Source organism: Equus asinus, chromosome 25 (genome assembly GCF_041296235.1).
Source record: "Equus asinus isolate D_3611 breed Donkey chromosome 25, EquAss-T2T_v2, whole genome shotgun sequence".
NCBI lineage: Eukaryota > Metazoa > Chordata > Mammalia > Perissodactyla > Equidae > Equus > Equus asinus.
The window spans coordinates 56,374,705-56,397,278 of NC_091814.1; positions in this window are offsets into that span (position 1 = coordinate 56,374,705).

A 22,574-nucleotide genomic window follows, 5' to 3' on the forward strand; every position below is an offset into this window, starting at 1 on the left:
AGACATGCAGTCCTGAGAAAAGATGCAGTTGGCAGCGGAGGATGTGGGGGAGTCACAGGGCCTCAGAGGACCCAGAGGAGCTCGCCCCGCCTCTGCACCCCCGCCAGTGAGCAGGACAGACAACAGCAGGACCCAGAGGTCCCAGTCCTCTCCCGCCCCCACCAGGGCTCCCTGGAAGGTCTGGGATGTGCACAGAATGCCTGCTTCTGCTGCCCCCAACCCAGGATTGGGGCAGCAACCCAGGCCTGGACAGTTTAACTCCAAATACAAAAATCTGCAAGTGGGTTATCCAGGGCAGCCCCTCACCTCACAAACGAGGAAAATGAAGGCCAGAGAGGCTGAGTGGCTGGCCCAGGTGTGCAGAGCTGACTGGTGGCAGAGCGTAGTGGTCAGGGCGACAGCCGCTGCCTCTTCCCCGCGCGGCACAGCCTCCGGAAGCACCTGGCACACCCCCAAAGCAGCCCTCGCTCAGGCCACACGCGACAGGCATGAAGCTGAGCCAGACACACGGACACTGGCCCACCAGGAGTAGGGCCCCCAGGTGCTCCCCAGCGCCAGCTAGAAGATGAGAGGACGGTGGGCGGGCCCTTGTCGTGTTCACCGGTGAGGCCCGTGCCCCAGGAACACAGCCTGAGCACGTGGGAGGTGATCCCCCAACACTCGGTAAACGAGTGTGTGACCGTGTGACGGCCGAGATGCCCGAAGGAGACAGGTGACGCACTCAGACTGGGAGGATTTGAGGAAGGGCTTAATAAACAGACTGTCCACAAAGATGGGGGGGGCGGGGCAGCCACAGACATGGGTAGGACCCAGCGCCGGCACAGCGGGCTCTGATGGCCCCCACCAGAAGGGGCAAGCGGGGCAGAACTGTTGGGGGAGAAGAAGGGTGGGCCTCGAGCTCCAGAGGAGCTGCCACTGTGCTTGAGGGAGGCAGCCAGCCTGGGGCCGCCCCGCAGAGAGGGCCAGCAGCCCACGGCCCCGCCTTGCGCTCCTCTCCCCCTCTTACCTTCTGCTGGGGGCCCTCGACCAGCACAGCTGGAAGTCTCTCAGGACAGGGACCCGAGACCCCAGAGGGGGAAGACTGAGGCACGACTGGAAGACGCCCACTGTTGAATAGAGGGCTCCCCCATCCCGGCCGACCCAAATGTGCCCCCTCACGGGGTACTGGAGAAGGGCTGTGTGCCCAAGCTGCTCTTCCTTCTGGAACCCCGTGGGAGACCAGGCTCTCCTGGTGACTGAGGAGACACGTGCTCAGCTGCTCCCTCCTCCTGGCCGGGTCCAGGCAGGCTGGCCCCAGGTTTCCAGACCGCCCTTGCTACCTACAGCCTCCGCTCCTCTTCTCTTCTAGAGCCAGCCCACCCTCGAGTCAGGGTTTCTCAGCCTTGGCACTACTGACATTTGGACTGGGTAATTCTTGTTGTGGGGCTGCACTGTGGGATGTTTAGCAGCATCCCTGGCCTCTGCCCACGGGATGCCAGCAGCAATGCCAGACTGCCTCCCCCACCCTGTGTTGTGACAGCCAAAAACGTCTCCAGATATTTCCAAATGCCCCCTGGGAGGCAAAACTGGCCCCAGTTGAAAAATCATGGCCTTAAATTGGCTCTTACTAGGGCAGACACCTGGGTTCAACCCTGCCTTTTATGCTGAAAACTAAAACACTGTTTCCTTGTTTCCTGGGTACTCATCAGAGCCCTCGATTTTAAATGCAGTCAGTTACACAATTAGCGCACGCAAGCACAGCCGTTTGCACGCATCAGCAGGCAGTGATTTTTGGAAAAGAGATACACAGGCATATATACATATACAATGGAAGGTGTTTAAATACAGATAGGATGTATTTATTTATTCCCCATCTTGTTTCAAAAAGATTTAAAGCAGCATAAAGTAAATTAAAACAAGTGAGGGGAAACGAGACGGGGAAAATAAGCGTGCACATTTTACATGCAGGTTTGTAACCAAATGTATGAGATGAAGGATGATGCGCTCGATAAAGATAGGCCGTAAATTTAACTCCGTGCACTTAGGATCCAACTGAAAACAGGAGGCAGGACCAGTTGTGGTGGCAGCGAGGAAGTTCTCATCACCAGGCCCCTGGGAGCTCAGCTGGCCTGACATCTGGTTTCCGGTGCCCTGTCCCTGGCCTTGCAGCACCTGCTCGAGGCAGCGTGTGGCTGGGATTAGCAGACCCACTGTGACCGGCGGCCCCACAGGTTGGGTCCAGCCTCGAACCTCTCTTGGGAGGGACTGGCTGAGATGCTCAGGCCATGCCTAGAATTCTTTCAGGAGCCGGACGGATGACAGAAGGCACTGTCTTCCTGTAGTGGAAATGGAACGGGGCACTGTGCTTGTGGTTCTTCCTCCGTCCTTCTGGGTATTATTGTGTCTCTTAACATACAGTTTGTCTCACTCTGGGACTGGGGACACAACGCCCACTTTACAGGTAGAAATAATAACTAATGTTTATTGAGCACTTACTGTGGACCAGGCCCTGTGTCAGGTGCCTTGTGCACATTATCTGCCTCCGTCTTCACGGTGACCCATGGAGGTGCAGACGAGAAGACTGAGATTCACAGATAGGAAACCGAGGCCTATAATAAATGTTAGGCAACCATCCCGAGACCCCTCAGCTAACAAATGATGGAGCAGGGATTGCCACCTGGTGTTGCCCTGCTCCCAGGCCCAGGAGCAGGCTGCTTGGCTCTCAGGCCTCCAGTGGGAAAGCTGCATCAGAGAGGAAAAGGAGCCGCACCCTACCCTGCGAGACCGAGGGGGCCAGGTGCCAACCGGGAGCTGTGCGCGGCCTTTCCCCCGGGGGAGCCCTGCCCGTGCTCAGGGGAAGACGGCTTGTTTTATGAGATGAGGACTGAGCCTGTCTTTATTTTAAAATTAGATATTTTGTTCATTATGGATTTTTTGTATTAATTTTGGCTTTTAAAAATATTGCATTAAAATGTTATTTATCTTGATGACTGAGGTTTCGGTGCCCCATTAAATTTTGTGCCCCGGGTGAGTGCCTCACTGGCCTCACCCTAGTCCGGGCTTCCAGAGAGCCTGACACTGACCGTCACCACCGTCCACTCCCAGTTTTCTGCTCATTCCATCCTGTGAGAGGACACAGCCGTCTCTCCTCTGCCTGACAATCCCGGCTTATGAGAACCAAGAGGAGAGGAGGCTGGGAAGCAAAGCCCACGGGGCTGTTTCTTCCAAGGATCAACCGCATCCTCCCCCACTTCACAGGCTGCACCTCGCTGCACCAACAGGGATTGTCATCCCATTTTACAGGGGGAGGAGCCAAGGTTCAGGGTCAGAGTGTCTCACCTGTGGTCACTCAACCCGGGTGGGCCTCTTGGTCCAAGGCTCTCCTCCACCCCCACCCCTCTCAGTCCTGGGCTCCCTGGTCCTGCTGGAAAGTCTGGGCCAGGCGGCTCTTGGCCCAACCACACTCTCTCTGGAGTCCGGAAGTGGCCTCCTTGAACTGCCTCAGCTCTCAGGCTGTGAGAGCCAGGCCAACCCGGTCGGCAGGGGAAGCAAACGGGCGCTATGGGGAGAACAGAAGACGTGGTCTAAGTCAGTAAGATAATTTAATAGGTTTCTCTCCATCTTACACGAGCTGGCAAGTGTTCAGTTTGCCTTTAAGTAATTTAGGGACGGTGTTTGAAATTCCCATCTACCCTGCTCCCCAACCAGCAATGTTTCCTGTCACCGGTTAACAGCATTTAAAATATTTACAGCCGTTTCTTTGCCCTGGGGGTGTATCAGAATAAATCATTGTTACCACCAATAAATCAAAAATTAATCTCCGGAAAGCTCGAGGCCTGTCCTCTCTCTCCAATACCAAGCAGCAGGATCTCTCCAAGGACTGGGCGTCCGCCCACTCGGTGCTGCCCAGAGTCCCCAGGGAGGAGGCGACTGCCGGGCAAAATGCTCAGGGCTCCACACTGCCCACTGGTGGAGCTGCTCCAGGCCGGGGCCCTGCCCTGGGGTCGGCCCAGGCCGGGGGAGCCTCCCAGCCATCGCCACCCCACTCTCCCCCGACACCTCAGCCCACAGGATCACACCACATCCTCAGACAGCAGGCCCCTGTCACCCTGGGAAAGCACTGCCTCCTTAGCTGCTTTTTTCTCCTCGTTATTTTCTCTTCCTCCGTTGAGGTGTCGCTCCTCTCATCTTCTCAGTCCCTCTCCTTTCGCTCTTCTCCCACTCTTTCCTTCTCTTTCCCTTCTCCTCTTCCTCTGAAAGCTCCCTCCCTCCTCTTTCTTCCACTTTCCCCTCTTGCCTTGGAATTCAGGATAGAAGAGGTAGAAATCTAACGTGTGTATTATGTGCAGGTACTGTGCTAGGCAATGTCCACGTCTCAAGTAATCCCCAAACAGCCCCGTAACCTTAACTCCAGTTTACGGATGTGGAAACTGAGCCTCAGAGAAGTTAAGAAACTGAGAAGCTGCTTATGGAAGCTGATAAGTGGTGGACTGCAGAGCCCACACTCTTCTTTTTTCCTTCTTCTCCCCAAACGCCCCCAGTACATAGTTGCATATTTTAGTTGTTGGTCCTTCTAGCTGTGGCATGTGGGACGCCGCCTCAGCATGGCCTGACGAGCGGTGCCGTGTCCGCACCCAGGATCAGAACCGGCAAAACCCCGGGCCACTGAATCGGAGCTGGTGGACCCAACCACTCGGCCACGGGGCCGGCCCCTTGCAGAGCCCACACTCGACCACCACCAGACCATGGCTGGTCTTCAAAGACAGTGTGAGGAGTGTGGGAGTTGTGTTGAGCACCATTTAGATCCACTGAGGCTTTTTAATCAAGAAAGTGACAGTGTAAATCTGTGTTTTAAAAATATTTATCTGTGAGAAAATAGGCAGGTGATGTTCTCATTGTCACTTCTGGTTGGGGGTGGTACACCGATGATTATTGAGTTATTTGTTCCCAATGTCCTTTTCTATATATAAGAAATATTTCATAATTTTTTTTAAGTGAGAGAAAAATACATTCTTGGGGCTGTGGGGAAAACGAAGTATCTTAAGTTTCTAGACATGAATTAGGGGACTGTTCTAGAATTATGAGAAAACATGGGGGCCCAAATAGAGGCCATGGCAGTAGGGATGGAGGGAACTAAACACATTCACAAGATTTAAAGAAGGCAGGGTGTGAGGAGTGGGGTAGCACTCAGGTTTTCGGCTGGATGGTGGTGGGACAGGGTCCCCGGAAGGAAGCAGGAAGTGGCGGGTTTGATCACAGTGCCTCAGAGGCAGTTGTCCATCTGGATTTGGAGCGAAGCTGGAGGGTAGACTTGGGGAGACACTAGAGACAAGGAGGCCACTTCAGAAGGGAGCATGGTATGAGCAGAGGCCTAAGGATGGACCCTTGGGAAACCACAAAGATGGGCAAAGGGAAAGTAGCCTGTGGCCGGAGGGGCCAGTGGTGGGGATGGGGGTGTGGATAGGAAGACTCCCAGGAGATCATGTCCTCATGGAAGCCTAAGTCTCAGGAAGAGAGGACTAAGTCTCAGGAAGGGTGGGCAGCATCCATGTCCCACCTGTGCCCCTGTCACACACCCAACTCCCCTTTATCCATCTTCTGGTTCTAGAACTCTCTCTCTGTTAACTTCATTTATATCCTCAGCTGCCTCGACTACATGAAGGAAAACACAAAGAGAAGCTGAAACGAAAGTTCCCTCGCCCCATCCACCAGCAGCGACGGGGCTCGGCGTGAGGCAGGTGAGTTTCGGACACAGGTGAGAACGCAGGCGAGGTGTGTGCTAGGGCTTTCCTCCATTTGTCTCTGTTCTTTCTCTTCATACGACCAAGTCGTCAATGAATTTGGAACTAAACTGTTTTCTTGCTTTTTCCTACCCTTAATTTCTACTACTTGAATAGACTTTCTACATGCCTTCTGGTATTGACGTTCTTTTTCAACTTGTTGTTACCTCTGAATTTAGAGAATTTATACTAGTCATGACTATAAAATAACGCATACTCATTGTAGAAAATTTGGAAAAGGCAGAAATTGCACAAAAAAGGAAAAGAAAGAAAAAGAAATCTACCCGTAATTCCACCACCTAGAGATAACCACCATTATTAACATCTTGGTGTGTTTCACTCCATTTTTTTTCGATATATATGTATATTTTATGAAGTTTTCACAAGCGCACCATAATCAGAATGTATGATGTAGAGCAAGCCATACTGCAACAATAAAAATGACTCAGAATTGCCCATGGTTTAACACATTAGAAGTTTATTGGTTGCCCATACAGCAGTCTTGGCCAATTATTCAGGCTTGCAGGGCGGCTCTGCTCTACAAGGTCGTTCAAAGGCCTGCGCTCCTTCCGTTTTGTGCCTCCACTATCTCCCTAGGGCCTTGTCATTGTCTCTACCTAGTTCTTAAGAAGGGAAAGAGAGGATGAAGGAGGCACCCCTACTCTTAAAAAGCCTTGGTTCAGGGGCTGGCCCTGTGGCCAAGTGGTTAAGTTCGCACGCTCTGCTTCGGCAGCCCGGGGTTTCGTTGGTTTGGATCCTGGGCACGGACATGGCACCACTCATCAGGTCATGCTGAGGAGGTGTCCCACATGCCACAACTAGAACGATCCACAACTAAAATATACAACTATGTACTGGGGGGGAGGGGGTGGTTGGGGAGAAAAAGCAGGAAAAAAAGAAGATTGGCAACAGTTGTTAGCTCAGATGCCAATCTTTTAAAAAAAAAAAAAAAGCCTTGGTTCAAAGGGCACACACCATTTCTGCTCATGGTCCAGTGGTGATAACTTAGTCATATGTTCCCACCTAACACCAGCGAGGGCGGGAAATGTAGTCCAGCCATATGCTTGGCTACAATCCGATTTCTGATAAAACAGAGAATGGATTTTGGTGGACAGCTGGGGACTTAGGCAATACATCCTACAATACTTACATTCCGTGACACTTCCCACAGGTTCCCTAAGCTCCCCCCATCTGAACTGTGTCCCCTGTAAATGGCTTGCTCTCTCACACTTCACCTGTCTTACACATGCCTTCACACTCCTTTGCACGTGCTGGTCCAGTGCTTAGAGCTCCTTTATTAGCCCTAATTCCCCTAAGACGACTTGGGTGTTAGTCCTCTGTACTCTGACATCACACTGTGGTGATGGATGAGTCAATTGTCTTGCCAACTAGAGCTTCATGAAGGCGTCATCTGACACACACCCGGAAGTCAACAATTTTTGTTGTTGACTTCTATTGCACAATAAATACTCAATAGGTGTTTGCTAAGTGAGATGAGGAATGAGTAGGAGAAAAAGAGCGTTGGCCCTGACCAGCACCACAGGGGCGTCAGGAAAGAGAAGCCTCAAGAGTCCACTTGATGCCGCAGGTGGGAAGAGAGTACGTGGTGGCAAAGAAAGTGCTGGAGGAGGGCGCATAACTCAGAGCGGAGGCCAGGAAAGGACACTCCATCTAGCCTGTCCAAAGGCAACTCCTCATCAATCTTTTTTAAGGTAACGTGTTGATGTGATGATTATTTAGATAGTAACACAAAGACATCAGAGGAAACCAAGAGAAAGCAAGACTCTGAAACACCAAGAGAAGAAGCCAAAGGGCTTCGCCAGTCCCCGCCATCAACTACACAGGCCCCACCTCCATCCAGGCCCTGCCCCCAGCTCCCCCTCACCAGCCAAGGGTGGTAACACTTGTATGCACCTGCTCCCCTGGATGTTAGATCCTGGCTCTGCTTCTGGGTCCGTGACTCTAGCAGAGATTGCACAGTGGGCTGGTGGGAGTAGGTTAAGGAGGGAATGGATTTTAGAAGATGTAGATATAGAAAATGAGATAGAAAATTTTCTTTTGAACTGCTTGGCTGTGAAAAGAGGAAGAGGATACAACAGTAGCTAGAAAGGGATTTGAGTTCAATAAAGGGCTTTTGGAGGTGGTCGGGGTAAGAGGTAGGAGGTGCGGTGGAGGAGGTCGTGTTCGTCTCTTTTTTGTTGAGTTTGCTTTTGGTAGTTATTGGAGGGGCTTGAGCATGTTTGCACGCTGAAGAGAAGGGGCCAGCAGAGGTTAAATCTATAGCAGAGATAAACTGGATTTCATCAAAATTTCAAAACTTGTGCTCTTTGAAAGACACTGTTAAGAAAATGAAAAGACAAATATTTATATAGAATATTAATATATTATTTTTTCATATAAAGATACATTTATAGATATTTATATTTATATATACTAAGTACATATATATATATATATATAAACACTTTTACAATTCAATAATAAGAGAACAAAGAAATGGGCCAAAGATTTGAGCGGACACTTCACAAAAGAAGATACAAATGGCCAACAAGCACATGAAAAGATGCCCAACATCTTTAGTCAGCAGGGAAATGAAAATTAAAACCACAATGAGACACCACTACACATCCGATGAAACGACAAAAATTAAAAATACTGACAATACCAAGTGTTGGCCAGGATACGAAGCAAATGGACCTCTCACGTATTCCTGGCAGAAGTGTAAAATTGTCCAGCCACTTTGACAAACAATTTGGCAGTTTATTATGAAGTAAACATACACTTCTCACACAACTCAAAATTCCTCTTCCAGCTATTTACTCAAGAGAAATGAAAACACATCCACACAGAGATTGTATACGTGTGTTCACAGCAGTTTATTTATAATAGCACCAAGCTGAAAACAACCCAAATATCCATCAACAGGTAAACGGAAGATAAATTGTAGCACGTCTATACAACGGAATAGCAGTCAGCGGTAAAAAGGCTGAACTACTGATATACACGACAGAGTGAAGAAGCTCATGAATGATGAGCCTTGAGGGAAAGAAGGCAAACATCAAAGGGCGTATAGCGTATGATTCCATGTGTATAAGATACTATTGCAGCCAAAACTAACCTACAGTGACAGAAGCATCTCCGTTGCTTCTCCGCAGCAGTTGCTGGGGGTGGGGGTGGATTTGAGGGGAAGTGACTGCATGAAGCAGATTTTTGGGGTGATGGAACCACTCCACATCTTGATTGTGGTGCTGGTGCTTACACAAGCATATTCATTTGTCGAAAGTCACCCATTGTTAAAATGGTTGCGTTTTACTGTATGTTCATTAAACTTTGATAAAGCAGATTAAGCAATTTTTTTTTTAATATGAGAGAGAATCACTGGAGACTAACTCCAAAGTGTAAAATGGAATCAAAACAGTAGATGGAAGGGCTCATCGTGAGTAAAACAAGATACACTCTTTCCTCTGAGCTAAACCTGGAAGAAGGAAAAGGAGAGTGCAGGAGAATACAGAGACTTGGGGAGCGTGTGTGTGTTCGGGGGTAGGGAGTGGGGGTGCAGCGAAACGTACCCTTGCAACCTCAACCGCCCAGGGGCCCTCCCTCCCGTGAGGAAGGTTATCACGGCTGGTATCCTCACGGTTGTAAAGGTTGACCAGGTGGATTTCAAAGGTGGTCCAAGGGCGCTACATAACGGACCCAGGCGTCCAGGCTGCTGGCCTTGGTTTACACATTGGCCCGCAGTATATTTGCGTAAGGCCACTTTGCAGCTGCAGGAGAACCTCAGGTCTGTAACCATCGGGAACGTTAGAGATCTCAGGAAGCCTCCGACCACACGTGATTATGCAGCTGGAACTGCAGATTTTTGTTGTTGTATTTTAGGGGAAAAGAGACAGCCCAGTGAAGTCTTACACATGTTATTTGGAGGTGTTGTGACAGCCAAGAAATTGGGCTGGTGTCAAAAGAAACTACAGTGGCTGTTTCCTTTTTATTATTTTTTAAAAAGCAATTTTGATCTTTCAAGCCCTGTGAGAAAAAAAGTTTACTAAATATACCTCTGTGGGGGTGTGTGTTGATTCAAGCATTTATCTTGTCTCTGATCCCAGAGGATACGTTGCTCTTCTCCAGGCCTTCTCGCCCTCTGCCAGCACACGGGTCTCTTCCATCCTTAGCCGCACTGCCAGGCTTCTAGAATCTGAGGGATAAAACGCAAAGGCCGGAGCACGGTCTGGGGAAGGCAGGGCCAGCTCCTCAGCTTGCCACGCGTGCCTTATGATTACAAAAGGCAGAAACCTCCTAAGCATAAAAAAGGGAATTAATGGCTTTTGTAACAAAAGATCTAGGGATGGGCCAGCTAGGGATGGGCTATGGCTGGATCCAGGGCTCAAACTTGTCACAAGGACATGATTTTGGTCATCTCTCAGTTTGCCTTCCTCTACATTGGCTTTGGTCTTGGCTCCATTTGTAGAAATCTGGCAGCAAAAGCTGTACCACAATTTCGCTCTGGTTCTCATTCCTCTCATGAAATTCCAGGAACTGACTTTCGTTGGCTCCTTCTGGCCTGACCTGGGTCCTGGGACAATCTCTAGCCAACCATTGTCACTGGGGATGCAATATGCCAGCCTGCTTAGGAACTCAACCCAAAACATAAAGCCCGAAAGGAGTGGAAGGGAGGTTTCCCCAAAGCAAGATGACAGAATAATTGCTATAGGAAAGGAAATGAATACCGAGAGGCCCAAACATTCGGTGTCGACCACGCTTTGGAGCGCTAGGCAGGTTCTTCACGGCTGCCTATCTGGCTCAGGCTGCTCAGAAGAGGAAGCAAAGTTATTGGATTTCCTACTTCCTACAGGGCTTGCGAAAGCGCTGCAGGAGGAGATGTGGACCCTGGCAGCCCTTGGAGAGAGAGCTAAAGAATTCCTTAGAGCAGCTCTCACGGCTCTCCAAGCTTTGACCCCAACTTTGTCTCCACTTCTCTAACTGGACCTCTGTTCCAGCCTGACTCAATCTCCTTCAGCACGATATAAAAATTCAAGTTCAAACTGCTCCGGCTGAAGCGGCAGCCCCACGATTTGCTATGTGTATAATCTTGAGCAAGCCTGTTTCCTCTAAACCAGAGATAACAGCAGCACATATCTTACTGATATTAGGTTAAAAGGGTTGAAGGCGCTTATTCACGGAAAGTGCAGCACCTGCAAGGCTGGTGACCTGTCGTTTGCCTCTTCTCTCAAATCCACTCTCAGCCCTTCTTCACCAGCTTCAGGCCCAGGAGACTCAGGCCTTTTGGGGACTGCATCACCTGGGCTCCTTTGTCCTCTGCCTTCCAATTAGGTTGCCCCTTCCCTGCACTTGCATCACGTCTCTGGCAGTGGCTGTGACTCTCCATGGACTGCAGCCTCCTCCAGTGTGCCCTCCTCCATGAAGACTGTTAGGCGTACAGCCTTTCCAAGTTTCTGTGCTGATGTTAGCGCACTGGTTGGGAAGGAGCTGGGCGTTGAGATTGGGATAAGGACATTTGAAATGACAAAATGAAGCTGAGATACATGAACGCCTAGTCTCCCTGAATCTCCCTTGCTAGAGGAAGCAATCCCCTGCATGAAGACTTTCCTATGACTTCACATGGGGTGTTGCCTTGCAAGAGGTAACCCTCCTGTCCTCCACACCCAGCCTTGCCTTATCTCGTTGTCTCAAGGCTGCTAATGAGAGTTACATCTCATCACAGCCCAGAGGAAGATAGGAAGACCTTCTCCAGGAGGAGACAGTGATACTGCAAAGGAAGTGCAGTATCTTTCCATTTGTATTGTCAGGAACCCGGGGAACATGTAAGTGCAAATAGATTCCGAGAGTATTAAGCCAGGAAGATGAAATGCAGTTGGACTGGATCAAATTTGTCAATTTGGGTGAACTCACCTGGGATCAGGATGTAATATAGTAGCTTAAGCGGCTGGGAGTGGCTCTGATAGTTTGCTTGGTTGAGTAATTAAATCTGGATTTAATAGGGCCTTGTATCTAATGAGGCTGAGTATGCCAGAACTTCCCTAGCATATTGTAGAAGGAATCCACAGTTTAGGGTAACAGGAAACTGAAGTGTAACCTGCTTAATCCCTTCTCCAAGGCCCGGAGGATACTCCCTTCACAAAAGCATTAAAAATTCATCAGTTAGAAGCACACCAGCATCCCTGAAAAGCTCTGGTGGCTGTCCTCTATGGGTCAGAGATGGCGGTGGGAGATGCTGCCGCGGAACTGGGATCTCCAATCCTAATTCTAAAAGTGGGAAGCCCAGTGACAGGCTGTCAGGGACAAGGCAGGCTTGATTGCTCTAGTAAGCCACAACGATAGAATGGTAATCAGATTGTTCTGTCCTATGCGGATTTATGGTGGTGACTAATTGATCAGAGGGTTCAAAGGGAGGAAATAGATGTGCAACCTACTATGATATTTTTTAATCTCTATTATCATAGTCCAATAAAAATATAATACAAGCCAAATTTGTAATTTTAAATTTGCTGGTAGGCACATATTTCAATAGTAAAAAGAAACTATTACAATTATTTAAAATATATTTTATTTAACTCATATCTAAAGTGCTATCATTTCAACATGTAATCAATATAAAACATTATTAACATGATATTTTACTTTTTTCATACTAAGTCTTTGAAATCCAGAGGGCATTTTGCATGTGAGCATATCTCAGCAAGGACTGGCCACACTTTCAGTGCTCAAAACCACACGTGACTAGGAGCTCCCACATTCGATAGCATAGGTCTATACAATCAGGAAAATTATTGTTGTGGTGGGTGGAAATATGAATCAAGCAGCCATAGATTATCACTATGGCTTACACTCCCATCCATTTTGCTCAGATTAGGTCGTTCACAAACTCAGAACCTTTTGACCGAGGGAGAGGCCAAGTCCCTTAAAGGAAGAAGTCCAAAATGTGACCAAGAGCGTATTCTGTAAATTGCTACGGAGCCTTCCCCAGAGGTACCGGAGGGGCCATTTACAAAGGCAACTGGGCACAAGGGGAAGGGAAACATACAGACCTTGGATACAAGCTCTGAACAGATGCTAATTTCTGAGGACACTAAAAATCTCCAGGATCCATCAGTCAGAGTGGGAACTTATGAGGTCTGATGACAAATGAAATCTTGGCTTGAGCTGTCTTACAATTACTCTAGCAGGCCCATGGAACAGACAAAATGGCAACTGGAAGAATCCCCACATTGGTTCCCTGATCTGTGGAATGAGAACTAGTAGGTAAGAAAGGCCAAGAGGAAGCTTCTGGAAAGCCAACACGCCCCTCCTGCCAAAAGAGTCCATGAGAAGCGATTCCACATTCCTGGGGGGCTGCAGAGACTGGAGCCTCCATCAAAGCTGGGAAAGAGGAAGGGATGGCGGCTCCAACCATAGCCCTGTTTAATACCTATCTGGTTGGGGAAAATGCCATATAAGTCGTAGACAATGACTGTGGACTGTGCTACCCTCAATTGGGTAGCTGCTGTTGACTGCAGCTGTTATTCTGGAGGTAGTATTTTTACTAGAGCAATGGCACCTGGCATATAGCTATTGACTTGGCTAATGATTTTTTCTCTATCTTGATTAGTAAAAACAATCAGAAGCGGCCTGCTTCCACCTGGCTGAGACAGTGGTATATACTCATGGTTTCAGGGTTATATCCACTCTCCTGCTTTCATATAACCCGAGGGAGCCTTGATAGCTTGCGGTCTTCATGCTGGTCCATTATATTGGCGACCTTATGTTGACTGAATCTGGTGAGCAGGAGGCAGCCAGAACCCCTGAAGTCTCTGGAAGATATAGGCATGACAGAGGATAGAAAGAGAAAGCTTACAAAATTTGGAAGCATGACACATTGGTGAAATTCCTAGGAATCCAATGGTCTAAAACATCTTGGGGTAGCCCTTCCAAAGTTAAAGTTAAATTGTTCCACTTTGCACTGTGCACCACAGAGAAAAAGGCTCAATGCTTAGTGGGTCTCTTTGACTTTTGAAAGCCACATTTGGGTGTTCCTCTCTGGCCCATTTACTCAGCAACCCGTAAGGCTGCCATTTTAGGGTGAGTCCCAGAGCGATAGAGGACCCTGTGCCAAGCCCAGGATGAAGTACAAGTTGCTGTGCCACTTAGGCCTTGTGACCCAGAAGGTTCAATGATACTTGAAGTAGCTGAACCTTTGACCAAAGGATACCAAGTAATGATGTGACCTGAGCTGTGCATTATGAACTAAGTGTCATCCGCCAGATCATAGAGTTAGGTGAGTGCGCAGCATCATTCCATCATAAAGTAGAGACGGTGTATACTAAACTGGGCCTGAGTAGGTTTGGGAACCACAAGTAAACCAAGACCCCACATTGCATCTACTCCTCCTGTTTCACCATCTCTTCTTCAACCCACAGAAGAGGTCCCACGGAACATCCCTCTGGCCTGTTAACAGAAGAAGGAAAGACTGTAGGCCCGTTTTATAGATAAGTCTTTTCGTATGCTGGCACCAGCTAGAAGTGGATGGCTGACGCATTACAGCCCCACTCAGGGATGGCCCTGAAAGACACGGATGAAGAAAAGCTTTCCAGTGGACAGAAACTTGGACAAAATATCTGATTTGCTTGGAAGGACAGATGTGTTGAAGTACAAATCTACGCAGTCTCATGGGCAGTGACTAACGGGTTAGTTTGACTGGTCAGGGACCTGGACAGACTAAGAGTGGAAGCTTGATGTGACCAAGAGGGCTGGGGAAGAAAGACGTGGATGCAACTTTTGGAAGGAGTGAAGACTGGGAAGATATTTATGACCCAATGAAATGATCACCAGTGATCACTCACTGGGAGGAAGCTTCCAAAATAAGGTAGACAAGACGACCACCTTGCGGCTGTGCTCAACTTCCTTCCCCAGCCGCCCTGGCTCTTGCTCTGTGATCCCATTTATAGAGTGGCTATAGTGGCAGAAATGGTCACAACAGGGCTTTCCCCTCACCAAGGTTTTTCTGGCAATTACCGCTGTTGAGTGCCCACCTTCCGACAGCAGAGGACAACACTGAGGCCTGGAAAAGGTACCAATTCTTTGGGAACCAGCCAACTGCCTAACGCTATTGAATTCCTTCCACTTGGAGGAGGCAGCGCTTTGTCTTCACGGGAATAGATAGGGATTCTATGCAGATTTACCTTCTTGGTCTGAAACTGTTCCGCCAACACTGTCGTCAGGGGACTTACAGAATCCCTTATTCATGGCCGTGGTGTCTTATCCCACAGTGCCTCTGACAAGGGGATTTAAGTCAGTGCAAAAATTGTGCAGTATTAGGCTCCTGCCTGTGCAATTCAGTGATCCTACCATCCACCCCATTGTCTGGAGGCAGCTGGTCTGATAGAAGATAGAATGGCCGATAGAGGCTCGCTTGTGACTAGCTGGGTGACAAGACCCTGAGAGACTACAGTGTTATCCAACAGGATGCAGCAGATGCTTTAAACCTGTGACCAGACAATAGGGCCATTTGCCTCAAAGCCAGAATATAAAGGCCTAAAAACCAACTGGAAGAGGCAGAAATGACCCCTTTAATGATTATACCTAATCATACATTTATAGAATAATATATATATATATACATTATATATACGTATATTATTCTATATATATTATTCTCTATATATTATTGGAAAGCTTTTGGAGGCAACAATGTAGCATAACCGCCTAACCAGAACATTCCTAAAATGAATTGCTCTGGTAAATTGAGCTTTCTAAGTAACTAAGTTTTATTCTGAAAACTCCTGCTAAATATCTTTCAGAAGTGTCTGGCTCTACTTTCTCCCTACCTTAAGCACAGCCTAGTGAGCGTGGCTGATGCTTTCTTTGATGAACAGGGATCTTAAAAGCCCTCAAGGTGATCATTTCCGGAAGACCGAGTCTCAAGGAGGTAACACAGATAAAGAAAGGGAAGGGGATGGGGCTGCACGGACTGCACAGGACAGAAGTTAGTCCCTGCCACGTGGTCAGAACCCCAGGCCACACAGCACAAGGGCCAGGTCTCTGGCATGTGCCATGGGGACAAAGTCCAGAGATGCCTCCACCTTGAGAGAAGGATTCTGGCCAATGGGATGTGCCTGTTGCCTCTTCCTGCTGCTTCTCAAAGGGAGGAGAACTGCCTTTCCAGACTGACAAAGTGGCTCTTCACAGTGGAGCAACAGGGACACAAACAGCGAAGAGATGGTAGTCAGGGACCTGGGTTCAAAGTCCTGGCAATATCATCCCGCGCAAATCCAATGAGTATTCTGGGGCTCGGCTGATTTCCCACACACGCAGGAGGGGAGAATTGTCCGTGCCCCTCTTGAATTCCAAGACTGCTCCGAAAGGAAACGAGAGCGTAGGGAAAGAAAGAGGCTCTGTGCTTTGAGAACCAGGAGGACTAGAGACAACCAATCGCGTCACTCTCAGAGACCCACTGCATGGTGTGTCTGCAGATTTCTGAGGCCTCCTCCTCTTCTCCCTAAATCTCTGCCCCTGACTGTGTCTGACTGTATGTTACCTTATGCCTTTCTTCCTCCGGTCTACCTGCTGTTGAGGATGAGGTCCACCTTAATGTCTGACTGTGACCAGACAAACACAAGGAGTCACTTTTTTCCCTGCACTCCAGTCTTCACATCCATGAAATGGAAAGGGGGAGGTTGAGGCAGGGTAGTCATTCTATTAGAGAACTTCTAAAGCCCTTTAATGTCGAACAGGTAATGGCTGAAAAACTGTCTGCCTACGGAGAAAGCTGTGTGTGGTGGGCCACGACTGTGAAAAGCTAAGGACCAGGGAGGCACGGAGGAGCTGGCAAGACATTTAGCAAGAGCAAAATGTGTGGAGGAGAAAGAAGATGTGGACTTCCAAGCAGCTGAGAAAGGGCTAGCCCAGAACACGGAATGGACTGACCGCAGAGAAGCATCAAGGGTGAGGGACTTGGCACCTGGACTCCAGGCCCCTGTGCACCCCCTGAGCTGCTCCCTGCAAATAGGCCGACACGTCATACTTGTGCATGTGGTCCAGCAGGGTTTCTCATACTTGGAAAGCCTGGCTTCATCCTCTCTCTGAAGTCCTGTAAAACCAAGAGGCAGAATTGTCGGTCTCCTCCAAGGACAGTGAAGGCAGAACATCACAACCCAGGCTTCCCAGGACCCGATGCTGCGTTAACACGGCCAGAGACATCGCATCTGAGCAGAGCAGACAAGAACATCAGAGTCCATTCGCACAGCCGGCCAAGAGCGGCTCAGAGCACAAGTGCACGCGTGGTCTTGTACTTAGGGCAAGCTCCTCACAAACACACCTTTCACAGGCGCTCGTGCTACCGACAGGCCCTTCCCCGAGTCTGTCAGGCCTACGGGGTTTTGCCATTAGGTCGGTTTCCTCGGAGGAGGAAGGTGGGAGGTAAGGAGGGCCACATTCCTGAGGATGAAATCACCAAATGGAGCCACTCGCCCTCTCTCTCAGCCCTACAGTTTCAACAGAAAGCCCGAGGGGGTGGGGACGTTGGCAGGCACGGAGGAGTAGAGGTGCGCCCCTCCGACTCCCTAGGAGAACCAGGTCAGCGGGTCTGGAAGCGCGAGCCAAGAACGGCTCATATCGGAACAGTCTGGCACTCGAGCTTAAAAACGCTCATTCCTGGACTCCTTACCACTGAATCTGAATCTTTGGGGGAACCGGCATTTTTTAGCAAACTATTCCGAGTGATTCTTATGTCCAGTAGTGTTAAAAACCACATGAGCTCTTTGAAGGCAAAGACCTCCCTCAATGCCTGGCAAATAGCAGAGACTCAGTAAAAATGTGTCCAGAGAACAGATGCCTAAATGAAGGTGTGTGACAGCAGAAGCGCATCCCCAGGGACCCGGGAAGGAGCAGAAGTGGCCGGAGTGAGCCGGGGCTTATCAGACCTAGAAACGGGCTTGAAGGCTTCCTGCAGGATCAAGGTTCTGCTATGACAGCACAGAGCCCTCTGCAGCGTACAAAGCTTTCGTCCTTTTGAATCCTGATGAAAAAAACCCCTAAGATAAACATCACTGTTAACTCATTTTACACAGGAAAAAAATGGAGGTTCAGAGACTACTCATCATTTGCCCAATATCTTGCAGCTAATAAGGGACAGAGATGCCACTCGGGTCCTTTGACAAAGATCTCCATTGCTCTCAGCTGCTGCCGTCCTCACCAAGCACGGGCGAGGAAGCGTGGCTTGCAGGGGACCACCATGGCTGCTGTCAGGAGGATGGAGAGCTTCCTCAACATGTGCGGTTGGGGCGGACTGGTGAGGGGGAGGGCAGCGCGGGACAGGGCAGAGGGCAGGGCTGACGCTCGCTGAGCACCTACTGTGTGCGGGTATGCCGTAGCCATCCACCTTATCCACACCAGCCCCGTGAATGCTAACAACCAGCCGGTAAGGATTCCATTGCCCGCACTTCACAGTTGAGGAAAATGAGGCTCAGAAAGGGGGTCCAGTAAGTACCTTGCCCGTGGCACTGGCCACAGAGCTGGGAAGTGGCAGAGCCAAGCTTGGAACTCCAGTCTGACCAAAGTCAGAGCCCAAATACAAGCCCTTTCTTTGTTACTGTTTTTCTCCTTTCCTGCCTACTGTTGGATTGATCCAGGATTTTTTTATTCATTTTTTTCCTTTGGTTGAATAGTTATACATTCTTTCTTTTCCTTCTAGAAATTACACTTAGTTTTTAAATACACGTTTTTATTGAATTATATGCCCTTACCATTTTAACATACGTACTTAACAAAATCTAATGTGGCTTGTCTTTGTCTTTCTCCTGAGCTGTGCGAGTCTTTACGATGCTGTACGTGTGACGTCGCCCTCCCAGCTTTCAGGCCACTGCTCTCTATTCAGTTGAGCCACATGAAATTGCCAATATTCATCAATTATTAACCTATGAAAATGGCAATTTCATACAAACAATATTTTCAATGAAACAATATTTTAGTTACATCTTATGTTTAAACTCCCCAAATTAAATATTTAAAATATTTGATACTTAGATTTAACAATATATAAACCAATTTCCTTACTCACTATTTGTTTTTTGGTTTGTTTTTTAAACACAGAATTTATTAATTTAATCACAAAAAAAACCCCAGTGGGAATCCACCCAATTAATATAGCCCCAGACACAACTGAACACGTCCCACGCTGGACCATCGCACCTGCCCACTCGCCATCCTTCTCCAAGTGCCCTGGTCAATGTCCTCGTCAGTCAAGCTAAACAGACTCAGACAGACGCTTAGAAAATTACATAAGAACATTTAAGCATCTCTGCCTCTTTCACACAATTTGACCTGGATTTGGTGCACACAATTTGTCTGGATCTGACCTTGAGTAAGACATTTTTACCTCTCTGAGTCTCATCTCAGTTTTCACTTAAGTAAAATTAAGGTTTTGGCCTGAATCTGAGGATCTCAGTCAGGAGTTTGCATCAGAATCACAGGAGGTTTTAATATCACTATTAGTTTCTGAAATCTACTTCTTTCTGTTCAGTTGCATTAAAAGTTTTTTCAGTGTAGGTCTGTGAGTAGTGAATTCAATCTCAGAATGCCTAAAAACATTTTTATTTCACTGTCATTCTTGTATGACAGTTGAGCTGGGTGTAGAATTCTAGACGGATGGTTCCGTATTCTGAGCATGTTCTCTCTTTCATAACTCTTACTAATGTGTGTCCAGCCTCCTCATTACACCTTCCACACCTCCTGGCCTGGTTTTCTTTCTCTCTCTGTGCTGCAGTCTAGATTATACCTCAGATCTAGCTTTTTAAAAATTCACTAATTCTCTCTTTGGCCTTGAAAAGGCTACTATTCAACTTTCGATTGAATATTTAAGTTTGAATATTTCTTATTTCTAGAATTTTCATATGTTCTTTTTGACAATCACATTTTTTGTTATATAGCCTTGTTCATGTTGTCCTGGTGTCTCTGCCTTCTTTAATATTTTAACATTTTAAGGATACTTATTAAAAAGTTTCTTTCAATTTGTTTTATTATATCCAGATATTAGGGTCCCAATTCTTGGATTAAATGTATCTGCTAACCATCCCATGTGGTGGTTGGTTTTCATTTGTGATACAATATTTGACTGTGAGCCTGTCTTCAGAGATTACTTCCCATAGGACCCCCATGTACTATTGGCTGTGGAAGGGTCTCTTATCACAAGGCATCCGCAGGGTGTTGCAGGTTCAACAGCTTCTGGCTGGTTTTTATGTTAATTTCTCAGTTGGGGTCCCTGTACCATGTGAGTAGCGGGAACTTAGAACCCAAGCCTGTCAAACTGGTTTAGGATGCCAATTTTTTGAGAACGACTCTTTGTACACCCATGGCCAGGGTGGACATCAAGCTTTCCTCATCAAAATCCAAGATGGTTGGTGGAGTTTTTCTTATTCTTGTTCACGGATAGGACAGCTCTTCACAACCTTTATGACAACTCAACTCTACTATGTGGAGCCTGCGGCCAAGACTCCCCTCCCCAGTCAGGTATCAGAATTCCAGCCGCTGGCTGATTTTATAATTCCCTGAACCATTTTGGTTCAGCAGCTCCTGAACCACCCTGACTTTGAGTCTCCTCTTTGTTAACCTGGCATTGGGGATTTCTCTCCCTTCACTTTGGCCATGGCTGTGTTTTACCTTTTTCTGCTATTGTGTTCTATCCAGCACTCCCATGTGTTTGGAGAGGGGTGGGGCTTGGAGGCAGAGTTATGGTCTGTCGTCTCAGTGCACTGCACTGACCAGAAGCGCCCTGTCCTGCTTTCACAGCGCTTAGCTCCGTCTTGGGGTGGGAAGAGGCTCGCTTCATTAGTGTTCTGTTTTGTTCGATGGCTGTTCAGAAGGAATAAAGGCCTGATTCCCTTGGAAGTCAGATGATAAGATGAAGACTTCTCTCATTGGAAGGAAGGAACCTGAGTGAGCAAGTTAGAAAGAGCCAAAGAAGACACTGGCAGGAGCATCTCTTTTAAAAAGAAGCTCAGGGCTACTTGGGGGAAGTTGAAAATGGAGCAGGTCTCTGAGGCTTGGAGCTCTGAACAAAGAGGCGGAGGTGCTAAGGAGATAATTAACATCAGTAATCTAAGCAGAAAGTGCATTCAAGCTGCATTCGACCTGTGAAAGGGCCTGAGGCGGCCTGGAGGTGGGGAAAAAGAGAAACAAGCAAACCTTCACAGAGAGGCAATTTATAACAGTTTTGTTAATGACAAAGCATTCAATTTGTAGTATGGAGATTTTATTTCTGTTAACCCTCCTCTAGCTGGAGAATTTCATAGGTTCTAAGAACAGTTTCCACGCCACTAGCTAATTAAATGCATGTTTTAAAACAGAAAACAAGAGAACATATCCAGTGTCACATCCCTTTTTTCCATCGCCCCTGCCCGAGGTAGGCCAGCCACAGTTCCAGCGCTCACCTCCATCGGCAACGCTGACCATTTTGGGGTCGGTATCTAGAAATCTCTAGGAATCAAGGAGCATCCACTGACCTTCAAAGGATGCTCAGCTCCTCGGATGGTGGGAAATCACAGATATCACAGTGGCACCGTACGTCGGTAGGAGTGGAGTCCATCGCACATAAACAAGGGAAAGGAAGCATCTTTCTGGCTACTTAATGCTAAGGGAGGTGAGCTACTTCAGCAGATGCTGGAAGAGTTCAGGAGAGGGATGAACTCCAACCCCTGCCCTCCCACCCTCCCCACCCATCAGGCCGTGAGCAGTGGCAGTGAGTGAGGTCTCCAAGGGAGCTAATGACTGTGAATTCTATTCTTATCTGGTTTGTATGACTCCAATCATCACAGCACAAGCAGCCTGATTGTGGGAGCTAAATAAACACCAGAGACACAAATATCCCCAGGGAGAAGGGGTGAGGCGAGAAGAGGAGCCCGGGAAGAGAAGGGTCCTCACCCATTGGGGTAAAGCAGGCAAGAAAGGAGATGCTTTCCTGGGGATGGAGAGGAGAACGGCAGCAGCTTTGAATCATGCTCTGAAAAGTGGGGGGAGTGGGGGGGGCTTTGGGGGGCTAGACTATCAGAGCAGGGGGAAGCCCACTTACTCTTTGTGGTGGGGTACCATGGGCTGAGCAGGACACCAGGACACCAGGGACGCTGAAGGTGAGGAACAGTGGACTCTGTCCTGGTCCTGAAGATGATGATGATGATGATGATGGCAAACACTTCTACAGGGCTTGCTGTTTGCCAGCGCTCTTCTAAGCACTTTATATATAACTCATTTACTCCTCATAACAACCTTGCAAGTTAGGTAAACTGAGGCCCTTCCCCAAGGTCACATAGTAAGTGGTGGAGCTGGGATCCAAACCTTGACAGACAGGCTCAGGTGCCCATGCTCTTAAACACAAACCTCCACTGCATTTATACATGGGGACACACATCAGTCTATAGTGATGATAATGATAACAGCACTAACAATCGTAACTGCTCGTGAGCTGTTGCGCCACGGTGAGCACTGTTTGGAGCATTTCAGATACAGGCTCCCATTTAACCACGTGATCACAGCACCATGAGGGAGGGAGCAACATTACTCTGGTTTTACAAATGAGACAGGAGAGATTCTTAATGGTTAAGTAGCTCAGAAAATGTCATCCAGTTAACAAGTGGCAGTGCCGGGGCACCAGCTTTTGTGTCTAGAATACATGAACCTGTTGGGAAAAGAAGTGAAGTGAGAGACCTATCCAGGGGCCAGGAAGAGAGCTCCGCCCATCTGCTGGAAGGAGAAGGGAGATCCGCCTCACACGCGACACGCGCACTCGACCGCATCAGGTGGCACAACCCTTCCCAAGCTACTTCTGGAAGAGGC